We start from the raw sequence: 14,090 nt of genomic DNA, 5'->3' as shown, positions 1-14,090 counted from the left end.
GCCCCCGCAAATTTCCTGATTCGTTTATTTCAATTGCACGGCAGGCAGCTACGCTGCCCAAGCAGGATCTTAGCAGGATCAAGCAGGATATCTCTGCCGGGAGGGGGGGGGGGGGGGGACAGCTACGCAATGCACCCCAAAGGGTGCAACTGTTTTTAGAGTGTACAGCGGACATTGGTAGGCCCTTTTCGAAGAATGAGACATTGGTATACTATACAACATACGCAGGTAGAAAAATGCATAGCTCTACACTTCCACAAAAAATGGTAGTTTATAAAAGCCACCTTCTAGGAAAGTACAGGCAGATGCAACCATTATATCTAATTTCGCCGTGACTACCATCTTTTTTTTGGAGCAAGAAAATACCTTTAACAATTAAGACCTGTTTTAAAGCGATAAGCTGATAAAAGACCTTGCTTATGCCACCGTATATGCAATGGTTGAAGCTGTAGTGACCACAACGTGTCAAACTCACAATGCATGTAGATAATTTGATGAAATTTCGTGAAAATTTCTGATGGGGTATTTTGGCGCTTGTGGACTGCAGCTCCACGCCCATCGACGAAATCCATTCGTAACTCAAAAGACTAGCCGGCGGCCTCAGTCAGTGCCTGTGGTCGAAGCAATTCTGGATCATGGCAACTGACAATATATTTGGAACATGGAGTGGGCCGTTCGGTGGATCATGTCGGCCGTAAATCAGATAGATAGAAGTCTATGAAGGAATATGCATTGAAAAAGAAAATATTTGTGGTTAACGGGCTAAAACCACGATATGATTATGAGGCGCGCCGTAGGGGAGGACTCCGTATTAATTTTGACTACCTGGAGTTCTTTAGCGCGCACACGGAATCAGAATGATTACGAAGGGGAGGCAAGCGCAGGAGTGGACAACACAGATGCAATTATAAGCTGATTCACGGGTGCAGAGAGAGCAAAATGTGAGATCACAGCATATAGCGCAGTGCTTTACAGGTTTGTGCTTTGTTGCTTGACAACATTTTACACTTTACATTCATGAACCGGCTAATCTCACACAGAGTGCAAATAAAGCATTATTCTCAAGCCCTGCGTGTGCTTCGTTTTGTTTCCTAACAATGATTCTTAATTGCCCACTACAGGACACCGGTCGAGAAGCAGGCGAAGTGTTTGATTTTGGTTATTATCTTATCAAAAACTTCAAATATTAGAGTGTGACTGAGAGAAAAAACAAAGGCGGCACAGCCATTCCTTGGAGTTGATTGGCGACGTTAGTGCGATTAAATACCCATCCCATGATGGGTCTGTAACTGGTAATACGTTTTATATGTTATGATAAATATTATTAACGCTATTGGCATTCTTTGGGAACTTCACCCAGTTTACGGTATTTCCCTAACTATGTATGTACGTCCATGCCTAACCTCTTTCCCGCCAACTTTGGTCACCGGGTAGTCTATGGTCAAATGGTTAGAGCATCGAGCCTTTGTGTTGAGGGAACCAGATTCAAAACCAACCGCTGGACCAACTTGGGTAAATGGGCATGTAACACTGGTGTATGGAGCTCTTCGATCAACCACTCTGATGCCAACTTGAGTCGCCGAATATGTGCTACTAGATATGTGCTGCTCTTTATTCAACTTCATTGACGCCAACCTTGGTGACGGGGTGTGTGCCACTGTGTCACATGTGTCGCTCTTCAATTAGCCTTTTTGACCCCCAACTTGGGAGGTATGTGCCACCACCTAGTATGTGCCGCCTTCAACGATGAAAAAAAAACATTAATGAAGATATTCTGGTGCTGGGCATAACTGTAAAAAATAAATAAAAAACATACTTGTAAACCCGGCTGCTTGTTATTCAGTCCACGTAGTACATAAGAACCATTGTTTGGGAAGGAAACAATAAACAAGGCTGCCATGAAGCAAGAAATAAACAATGTAAATGGGAAGCAAAAAGGCAAGAAAGTAAATGAGCACAATGAGCACAATTGGCAGCGCAATGCACGCGTAATGCGGAGGTTGCGGGTTCGGCTCCCGCCGGCGACAAGTGATCTTTTCGTCCACTTTCATTTCCCTTTTCTTCACTATTTTCTGCATTCTAATTTCAGCCACACTCAATTTCCCCGATGCTTTCCTTGGATTCATTGTCTGTTGGCTTTATGTGGTCATGATTTTCAAAATTGAGCCCCTCCGTTCCCATTCTTCTTTCCTATGTCGCACTATCTGTGATGGATGATGCTATGGGTTATTAGTCGGTGTATGATGGGTTGATTATTTATTAATTTAGCGTGCAGACGCTGCGGAAAGTTCCAAACTGGTAATTGAGGAAGTGGTACTCGAAGTAGTACCGGTTGTCTCCCGCTTACTGGTATGGTTAAACAATTGTATACTGCGCAATCTTCGGGGTTGGCCCACGAAAACGGTTAGACAGTCACGCGAAATCGGGGTAAGCTTCAGAGAATGCTCGAACGCATTAAATAAACTGGACTGCATTAATTCAGAGAAGATTGAGCCAAATTGAAACATTTCGGAAAAACAGTCCGAACGTTAGAACCACTGACGCGCCATGTTACTATGCGGTCACGAACACAAGTGTGAGTGCCTAGTTTTCGTGTGAGGAGCTACGCTTTTGAAAACGTTCTTGCCTGCATTTCTGATGCTGCCATCCTTTACAACATTCCAGAATGCCTGTAGATAAAATGCAACCAGAAATGCAGCCATTGTTACCTGGTTAACTTTCTTGAGGCAAATTGTTTTTCACATCTCGTCAGCATGGTTTCAGCAAAACATACAGTTGTGAAACGCAATTAATTTCATTTACTAATGAAGTCTTAGTATCCCCAGATATGAGATTTTACATTGATTGTGTATTTTTAGACTTTTCTAAAGATTTTGACCTTGTCTACTATGAACTACTTTATCTTAAACTCAGTAAACTAAATATTGACCCCAGGATTTTTGCGTAAAAAAACTATTTGTTAAACCGAGAAAAATTTGTAACTGCTAATGGCTGCGATTATACTCTCTGTCCTGTCCTTTCAGGAGTGCCCCAGGGTTCTGTTCTTGGGCCCCTTCTGTTTCTAATTTACATAAACGATTTACCTGATTGCACTAACTCTTCTATTAGGCCTTTTGCAGACGACTGTGTTGTATACCGCGTGATTTTTTTTTATACTGACGCATTACTACTACAGTCTGACCTTAACAATATTTTTGAGTTGTGTAACACATGGAACATGGAACTCAATGCGACGAAGTGCGAACTAATGAAAATTTCTCGCAAACTTTCCGCTAACGCTTGTAAGTATAACAGAAACGGTTCGCTCTCGAATGAGTGACTACTTACAAATACTTAGGGGCCTACATTAATTCTAACCTGTCTTGGCAGCCACACATCAATTATATTGTTAATAATGCTAACCGTATGCTTGGGTACCTGCGCCGTAACTTTTTCATGGCCCCTTCTTCGCTGAAACTCCTTCTTTATCAAACTTTCGCTCGTTCCAAACTGGAATATGAATCAGCTGTGTGGGATACATTTACTGAAAGTCTAATTAGTCACCTTGAAGCTCTACAAAATCGTTGCGCACATTTCATTTTTTCTAACTACTCCCGTCTTTCCAATGTTTCATCTATGAAAACAGCGTTACGGCTTCCGTCCCTCTCTTCACGCAGTAAAATGGCACGCCTCTCCCTATTTCATAAGATTTACTACCATAGCCCTCGTCTTAAGCAAGAATTACTTTCCCATCCTTTATTCATATAATTTCGTATCGACCATCTTTAATAAAGCGTTTGTTCCTCGTTGTCACACTAACCAACATTTTCATTCTTTCGTTCCTCAAACTTGTAATGATTCCAACCACTTGCCCACCTACATTGTATCTGTCGCGGATCCAAGTGACTTCAAAAATGCGATTGAATATGTTACATGATATTTGCATTGTTTGTTTTTTGCATATATTGTTACCACTCCCTTCAGTAATGCCCTATGAGCCCTGAAGGTACTGAAATAAATAAATAAATAAATAAATGCAACAAACAAAAGTAGGAAACTTACATCTGACAAAATAACGCCGAACGTTGCGCACCATCGCGCCATGTCACGAACACGAATTCGAATGATTCGCGTGCGTAATGACTGCCAAGTCATTCTATTGATGATTATGCGTATTGATGTTGTACGTAATTTTAGTTTTCATGCAGCTAAGACAGGCATCAAAACACTTACCAAAAGAGAACTTGAAAGAATACGACGAGCGTGCGTGCTACCACCTTTATGGAAATTTCTCAGCCACTGCTGCCTGGAGGAGAAAGCCTTAGCTAGCAACATTGAAAAATAAGCATTTTACCAAACGCCCCGTCGGCGCGCTAGTAAAGAGATACCAGCCTGCGGCTATCGGAGGCTGCGCAGAACACAGTATGTTGCCAGACGCTAGCGCCGCCCCATAGCGGGTTAAATTGGACCACCTTGGTGGTATACTCTGCCTAAATCTAAGTGCCCCAACGTTCTTGGATTTCACCCACATGCGGCCGTCTGGACTTAACCCACGAGCTCGAGCGCAACCGGCACCGCTAAAGCCACTGGGGCTACCGCAGCAGATGTGGCTTCATTGCGCAGTTCCACAGAGTACAGACCCGGCAGCAGACAAGGTTAGCACAGTGCTATACGTACTATCGACCAAAAACGTTTACGGACCACGGGATCTCGCAATATCCGAGCAGCCTTTAAAAATAGCCAGTAAAGCCATGCATCCCATTGTTTGCATATACTGGTGGAGGCTGTATAAATGGGAATACCAGGCTGCGTTGTGAAGCTGCGGAGATATTCAGATGTTTGCCAGATCCCTTGGTCCGTAAACTTTTTAAAAGCGAAGCATTTCTTGCCGGCGGCTCTGTCCATCGCCCCCGCGTCCCACACTCCCACAGCGCATGCGCGTCCCCTCCCCCTCTCTCTCCTATCTTATGCTCCCCCCTTTCTCTCCTCTAGGAATCCGGAGCGGCGCGCACGACAGGTGGTGCGACAGCTGCATACTCCGCTGGGGGCGCCACGGTAGTTCCGCGGTATGAAAATGACGGAGCGCGGGCGCCTCATTCTCTCTCCTGTGCAGCGCCGCGATGAGCGCTCGGGCCGCTGCCGCGAAACCATCTCCCGCTCAAGCTAACCATCTCCCCGCTGCTTCGCGTCCACACATGGTTCCCTTTAGCGGGAGATGGAGTAATTTTTTGGTCGATAGTACATGCCGACTCGATATACGTGTACTGTCTTGGGGTTGAGCCGTGTATACGTACGGCGATGACGCAGTTTCCGTGTGACGGAAGTTTGCGGGAGACCTCGAGAAAACGGTTTCTACGGTTACAAAAGATTCGCTTGAAAAACAATAAGAAAAGTAAAGTTGGAAAAAAATTATTGAAATTATTATTGAATTGAGATGATTATCAAATTGAGGGAATATCCTATGCGTACCACCGAGATCAAATGACCTTTCTTGATTGTTTTGCAATTTTTTATGCCTCACACGTGCTCATTGTTCTCAGTTTTAGTTTGTAATAATAATAATAATAACGATAACAACATTAAAACATTTGTAAAGCGGCCTGCCTGTTGGCACATACCACAAGTGCGTTAACCTATTCTTTAAAAATAAAGCAATAAACTATCGGGTGACACGCCTGGTTGGCTACAATGCACAGAAGCAAGGGAAAAACAAAAGCGAAAGCTAGTAAGGCAGAAAAATATGTATGTTATACCTCGCGCATGCAAGGAAATCGCATCAGTAACAGAAGTGAGTGAAAAGATAGAGAATAGAGAAAGGCCAGTTGGAGAAAGCAGAAATAGAGGAACGAGAATTCACTCTTCAGTTAGTCTGACTGGTCGCTGGCATACTAGTCTAGCTATTCCAAAATCTTTGTTTTATTACGATAGCAATTATATGGACACTTCAAAGGATTTCGGCCGTCGCCGTCGCTATGAGGTTCCGTATAAAGTCCAAAGGTGATAAAATCGTCGCCGCGCGCCGTATGCGCTAGTGAAAGCGCGCGGGGGAGCGCGCTCTCACAGAGAGTGAACGCACGGCGGAAAGCAAACGCGACTTCCGTCGCGTGAAAGACCGTGGGGGTATAGGAGGGAGGTAGGCGAGGAGACGCTGTGCTGCGGCACCAAATGCGTATCTTGCAACCGGGCGCAAGGGGAAGTGGCCGCTCAATCTCCCACGCTAAAGGAGGAAAGCGGGAAGGCAGCGCGGAAGGGAGGGGGGGGGGTACAGCTTTTACTCGGCCAACAACTTCGCTTATACTTTGCCCGGCTGCGGCGGTCACCCGCACCGTCTCTTAAAAGCGATCTCCACACGGCTCTGACCTTTTTATGCGCTGTGCATTCGCCGCTCAGTTTCCGTTGAAGCGATAGACCACCCGAATCTTCGCTCGCTGCGGCGGCTGCGCTTGCTGCCAGCGTTTTGACAGTGGTTGTGTGCGGTCATTGAGTGTGATGTATTCATGTTTGCTTGTGCGCGCTGACACCACGCTTGTTAATTCAGTTAGTAAGCGAATGTGTCCAAGTTTATGCAGCCGATAAAACTACTATCCCTACTCCGAATAGCTCTCTACTAATTTGTTATCGCAATTGATGCTTCGCCTTTCGGGCGAAACTGCGACATTTTTTTCTTTTACTTTGCGTTTTAAATTTTCAAATAAGAATTTTCTTCAGCCACCTACTGCCGCCCGATTCTTGGCCTATTCCCCTTAGTGGGTACGAGCCATGATAGAGGTTCATTATCATCATCATCAAGTGGTGGCACCATCGATCGTGCCAGCTGAACGACATGGCCAGGTAAGCTATGTCAGGGAATTCAGTAGTTAATCATGTTGCATCTCCATAATATAGCCTAATTAGACACGAACACATCGAGATATTTCCTCATTTGCATAAAAGTTATTTCACTTGATGGCCCAGCGGAATTTTGTCCAGAACCTGGGGCCACATTCTCAGACGATAAGTTTCGGTGATACTGCCACTTTCATGCCCTCGTCACTAATACTTTCACTCCACTTACATCGTCACAAGCGGAGAGTAGCAGGCTAGAGCCGACCAACTGAGGCCGACCTCTGAGTACAGTGCCAAGAACGCCGTCGTAGAACAGTGCTAGGGACGGTGTCACCCGTGGACTCAGACTCTCCACTAGTGAAGATATAAGAGGAGTGAAAGTATCAGTGACGAGTGCATGAAAGTGACAGTACGCCCTTCATCGATCAAATTGGCACTGGCCCATTCACAGTTTCCGCACGCCCTTGATCGTATTTAAGGAAATCGCCACAAGTTCACCGCACATCATAAAATAATCAACATCACTACCTTATCTTTCCGCATATAACTAGAGAGTCAACGTAAACGCTGCTTCTGATGCGTGCGCAATAGAAAAAAAAAAAAAAGCCTTGGTGCTGAAATACCAGAAGTGCGCAGTCGAGGACGGCAGAAAACTAGGTGGAGTGATGAAGTTAGGAAGTTCGCAGGCGCAAGTTGGAATCGACTAGCGCAAGACAGGGGTAATTAGAGATCGCAGGGAGAGGCCTTCGTCCTGCAGTGGACATAAATATAGGCTGATGATGATGACGACTCCTGCACGCACTCTAGAGGCTGACTGGCGATCATGAATTTTTGTTCCCTTGCAAGGCTATTGAACATTACCTTTGTCTTCTGCACATTAATCTTCAACTTTACTCTTACACCTTCTAGGTTAAGGTCCTCAGTCATTCGTTACCAGTCATCCCCAGCGTTGTAGAACGGGGCAATGTCATCCGCAAACCGAAGGTTATTGAGATATTCGCTGTTGATCCACATTCCTAAGCATTCCCAGTCTAATAGCTTGAATGCTGTTTACGCATGCAGTGAATGGCATTGGAAGAGATTGTGTCTTTTTGTCTGACGCCTTTCATGATAGGCAATTTTCTGCTTTTCTTGCGGAGAAGCAAGCTGTGGAATGTTTGTAGACCTTTCCCAAGACCCAAGACCATTACCTACCTACTTACTACTTACTACATTACCTACTTACCCAAGACCATTACCTACAAGACGCTACGCAATCTTGACGACGAGTCAATCACGCAACTCACAGAATACATTAACCAATGCTGGACCACCGGCAGCTTGCCCCCGCAGTGGAAAAAGGCCCAGGTGATCCTCATTCCTAAACCAGGCAAATCACTAAATACTAACAATCTTAGGCCCATCTCCTTAACGTCGTGCATGGGCAAATTGATGGAGCACATGTTCCTGGATAGACTAACAAATTACCCTAGAGGACAACGACCTATTTCCATACACCATGATCGGCTTCCGCAGGCATCTCTCGACCCAGGATACCATGCTGCAGCTGAAACACCACATCATAGACTGCACAGGCCGCTCCACTAAGGCCAATCTCGGCCTAGATCTTAAGAAGGCCTTTGATAACGTCACACACAGCACCATCCTAAATCAGATCAACACCCTAAACTTGGGTCTTCGCACGTACAATTATATCAGAGCCTTTCTAACGGACAGAACAGCCACCATCACCGTAGGAGCGCTCACATAGGCCGAGATAACCATGGGAAGCGTGGGCACCCCGCAGGGTTCCGTGATCTCTCCGATGCTGTTCAACCTCGCTTTCCTAGGCCTTCCGTCACAACTTCAGACAATCCCCGGACTCCATTCCACTCTTTATGCCTACGATATCACCCTCTGGGTATGCGAGGGCAGTGATGGATCCATAGAACAAATATTACAGGAGGCCATTGACACAGTAGAACGGTATCTGCAAGGGACAGGACTATCCTGTTCGGCGGAGAAATCCGAGCTACTGCTATATCGCCCTACACTCAAGGGCCGACCACCCAAACATCACCAAGCACAGACACACGCCGATATAACACTCACGACAAGCGACGGTCGCATCATACCAACTGTGGATAAAATTAAGGTGTTAGGACTGATCATCGAGAGTAAGGGCACAAACGGCGAGACAGTTCACAACATTGACGCAAAAGTATCGAACACGATGCGCCTTATTAAACGCATCACCAATAAACACAAAGGCATGAAAGAGGCTAGCATCCTCCGCCTCATCCAATCATTCGTACTCAGCCAGATCACGTATGTGGCAGCCTATCACCGATGGTTCGTCGCAGGAAAGGCAAAACTCAACAGCCTCATTAGGCGAATACATAAACAAGCACTATAATTGCCGCAACACGCCAGCACAGACCTCCTTCTTAAACTAGGATTACACAATACCCTCGAGGAGCTTATCGAGGCACAACAAATATCACAATACGAGCGATTGGCCAAGACTAAGCCAGGCCGCCAGATACTCGAGAATCTCGGCATCTCTTACCACACCCAACACGGCGACAAACATGACATACCACGCGATATTCGAACTAAACTCACAGTTCCACCGATAGCCAAGAACATGCACCCCGAACACAACGAGGGCAGACACGTCAGTAGAGCCAAATTCATGACTAAGATTTTTGGTCACAACGAGGAAGCGGGCTTTGTCGAGGCAGCACGCTATCGGGACCGTCACCGCTTCGTAGCTGCGGTCGTAGACCACACACACCAATGCAAAGCAAGCGCATCAATCGGCACAAGACACGTAGAAACGGCTGATGAAGTGGCTATCGCGCTGGCGATAGCTCACACCAATGCCTCGTATATCATCAGCGACTCTCAAACGGCCGTGCGAAACTACGCCAACGGCAGAATCTCCCCTGAGGCATTGCGGATCCTTAATACAGGCAAAACTTATGAGGCAGACAAATGCGAACAAATCCTCTGGATCCCAGCCCACACACCTCTTGATCAACCGGAGTTCAGTCCAAACGAGGTGGCGCACAACGTGGTTCGTGGTCTCACGTTCCGAGCCGCGTTCGAAGTAGCAGCCACCCGAACGGACACCTCCGCGGTGGTGTGGGAATGGGACGATCGGCTCACTAAATTCTGTGACATTACTCAACATTATCGAATGCAAAGGCGTGAGTATCCACCGCCTCAACCCAAGCTCAATCGGGCCCAGTCCGTTCAATGGCGGCAGCTACAAACACGAACATACACGCGAACCCTGTCATCATGAACCATATATACCCCGAATTATATACAAGCAATCTGTGGCAGTATTGTAACACCAGAGCCACACTAGATCACATCCTATGGGCATGTCCAGTATTAATCAGCAATACTGGGGTCGCGGCCTCCAATGAGGGCCTTCGGGCGCGTTGAGGGACTGCGCTGCTCAGTTCAGGCCTGGACCAGCAACTGTGGGCTATCCAGCAGGCCGAGGAAGCTGCCGGGAGACACGGTCTCTCCGCTGGCTCCTAGGTGGGAACCCAACCCAGCAATCTGCCGGAAATAAATAAAGTTCTTCTCTCTCTCTTTCCCAAGACATTCATACTCATTTATTACAAAATATCTCCATGACTGCTGGTATCTAAACTGAATCAAATGCGTTTTCGTAATCTATTAAAGCCATATAGAGAGGTTGTTTGTACTCCCCAGATTTTTCAATTACCTGATTGGTGAGATGGACGTGATCCATGGCAGAGTATCCCTTCCTGAAGACAGCCTGTTCTCTTGGTTGATTGAAGTCAAGTGTTGCCATGATTCTATCGGAAATTATCTTGATGATTATTTTATACTGCAGTGAAAGCAAACTAACGGGCCTATAATTTTTCAATTCTTTAATGTTTCCCTTTTTATGGTTTAGTATAATGTTGGCATTCTGCTAGCTCTCTGGTACACTTGAAGTGGTGAGTAATTGCGCATAAAAGGCCACAAGCTTTTTACGCGTAATATCTCTTCCATTTTCGATTAAATCGACTGTTATTCCTTCTTCTCCATCCAGTTTTCTTCCGGACATGTCTTTCAAGGACCTTCTAAATTCATCGTTAGTTATAGAATGAACCTGTGTATCTTGTTCATCACTACTTCCAATGTAGGATGAGTGGCTGTTTTGGGTACTGTACAGGTCAGTACAGAATTCTTCTGCTTCGTTTACTACATACTCGAAATTGTTGACGACATTGCCCTGCTTACATTGCAATGCATACATCTTGGCCGGTCATATGCCAAGTTTTCTTCTTACTGCTTTCATGCTGCGGCCATCTTTTATTGCTTCCTCAATCTTTCCGACATTGTAATTTCGAATATCATTTACTTTCTTCTGTTCATCATCTTTGAATGTTCAGCGAATTCTATCTGGTCTCTTTAGTGCCAGACTTTTGTGCTTCGTCGCTTCTTTATTAGGTCCTTTACTTGGGAGATCTCATCTACTGGATGCCTTGGTGCCTGACTTCCAAACTTCATTTGCTGCTACATGACACGAATATTGTCACGTTGTAGTGATGGTGAAGAACACAATAGCAAAAACTGTGAATGATGAAAGTAAATGTTTAATGGGCGAACGTGCACCCACAAAAGCAAGTGACACTCAAAGCACAGCGAATAGCGGCGAGCACAGTCGGCGGTCGTCGAAATCTGATCTGCGAGACATGCCAACATCATCTAGAGAGCACAGGCCTACGCACTCCGATCCATGACGTCACGCTACCTGGCCCGAAATTTTCATTGCCAAGGCTGGCGTGACGAAAGCAGTGACGTAAAAATCACTTATGCATACGTGAGAGCATCCCCATTAGATTCTATAGCAGTCGGGCCAGCTAGCATGACGTCATGGATCGGAGTGCGTAGTGCCATCTAGGTGGTGTTGGAGAAGCGCGTCGGCTTTTATACATGACTCGGCGAAGGTTCCAGCGTGATAGTCGGCGCCCGCGCGCCTTCCAAGAAGTACTACACAATTCGTGTCGCGCATACAATCTGGTTACGCAAGGTTCGACGAGAACATACACAACAGATAGAATCAACGCTAACATATGAGTAAATGTCAATCATGCAGGCGAGTCTTGCGCTGAGAGATACCATTAAGTTCTTAGCGGGCGAAATGCAGTCCTCGAGAAAATGATAAGTGTCAATATATTGCCCTAAATATCCATTTTATATCGAACAGGTAAATTCGAGAAGTGAGCCACACATTGGGAGGGAATTGGCCTTCTCCTTGTGGCTCAAGAAAGGTAAGACAAATCATTGCTTGTAGTTCTGCCGTTATCTCATTTTAGGCTTGCTGTGTTAGTATCAAGCAAGAACATTCCAGAAAGCTTTTTGATAACTTCGGTATTATTGGATGAAGTCACTCCATGTATATATGCGTCAGTGAAGATGATTGAACTTTACAGAAGTCGAGGCAGTATAAGGATTAGATAGACTAATTTTTTTCACAGCTCAATAACAAAAGCTAGATACCTTGAAAGAGGTGCTGGCAGTAAATAGCCAGAACTTCGAACCCTTGCTTGCTGTATTATGCTATTGAATGGGTCCACTGTAGATAAATATATTGTTTACATTTTGGCTGCCTTGAGAGTACAATTACATAATAACAGTTCACTATACACATAACGCTATTGTTTTCTACCACTCACCGCTGCTACATTATTCTGCTAAATATGATGTTACGTTAAACGTACCTATAAAGACACACTCAGCACTCTAATATTTTATCACTTATCCAGCAGGTGATATTAAAAGACGTGAATTTGATTTTGACTTGTATACGGCACTTAGCATCTTCTATTTGAATCCAGATCCAGCACTGTTATTTGAACACAGTGCCGCGTTTGGACGAGCATAAATATTTATGTTGAGATTAACTACAGAACATGTTATCAGATGAGCATGCATACACGTCCCTACTACATGGCGCTGATATGGTTATTTTTGCTTTGGGCTTGGAAAATGTTTATATTGCACGTGTGCTATGCTCATACAAGGCCGTAATTACAGCCCTATATGTATACATATATTCTTCTGAGTGGTATTATTGGAAATATAAATACTGCACTTCCATTCATATATGACCATACATGGTAAAACGTATCCCTTGTATGACAATATAAAGGCTCACTTACACTACGTATGGTCGTATTTACAGCCGTGTACGGAAGTATAAAGCTGTAAGTATGACGGCAGTATAAGGTCTTACTTGTAGTCATATATGTGAGTGTATGGAGTTATGTGGACCTTTACAAATCATATAAGGCTTTATATACAATAATAAGTGTACTATGAGTCCTTGTATTGTCATATATATGTCCATATATTCCCATATAAAAACACATAAAAACCATATATGACATTCCAGTAAGGGGGGACACGTTTTTGTGTTCCATGATTGTTATTGACAAAAAATAGCATATCAAAGACAAAGTGTCCACGATTACACCACGGCCGAAAATTTGTACCATCTGCGAGGTAGAATCCACTTGCTTACCGCAAAAACAGTGTCTGGTTGAGCTCTGCGCCACCAGGTAACGACACCAACACAACCACTCTCTTCACGCCTCCGGTAACCCGGTAATGCACAAACGGTAAGCATTCTGCGGGCAAGCTCAAAATCTAATAGATGTTTTCTTTCTCTCCCTCTTCAGAAGGCCGCTCCCAGAGGCAGTGCACTCAGACGTGTGAGTGGGCCGCTTCCGGATGTTGTGGGCAAATGAGCATACACGGCGACTGAGTTTTGAATTTTTATAGAAGTGTGTGTAGCTAGCTCTCAAGTCTACAGACGACGCCCGTTGGTGATATTTCGTGACAAAGCGCGCTCATCGTGGCAGTGGGACCCGCGAGCACACGCAGAACTAGTAGACGCAATGAATCGTCCGTTTTACCCATGTCTTTTTTACGCTGACTAGTTAAGTGTGTCCACGTGCTGTCGACCACAAAATATCATGGACCATGAAATCTGAGAAAAATCTGAGTATCTCCACAGCCTCAGAACGCTGCCTAGTATTTGCATTTCGGGCCTCGACTAGAATATGCTAACAACATTGTCGTAGACAGTTTTACCGGCTACTGCTACAGGCTGCCCGGGAATTGAACGTTTTCTGAGATCGCGCGGTCAGTAAACGTTCGTGGTTGACTGTACCTCAGTGCCATAAGCAGCAAGCTTTGACATGAAGCCGTCAAAATGATGATAATTCAAATTATGCGACGATCACCTAACCGATGACTCCCGAAAGCCTTTT

This window comes from Dermacentor silvarum, chromosome 11 (assembly GCF_013339745.2).
Source record: "Dermacentor silvarum isolate Dsil-2018 chromosome 11, BIME_Dsil_1.4, whole genome shotgun sequence".
Lineage (NCBI taxonomy): Eukaryota > Metazoa > Arthropoda > Arachnida > Ixodida > Ixodidae > Dermacentor > Dermacentor silvarum.
This window is presented reverse-complemented; position numbering follows the sequence as displayed.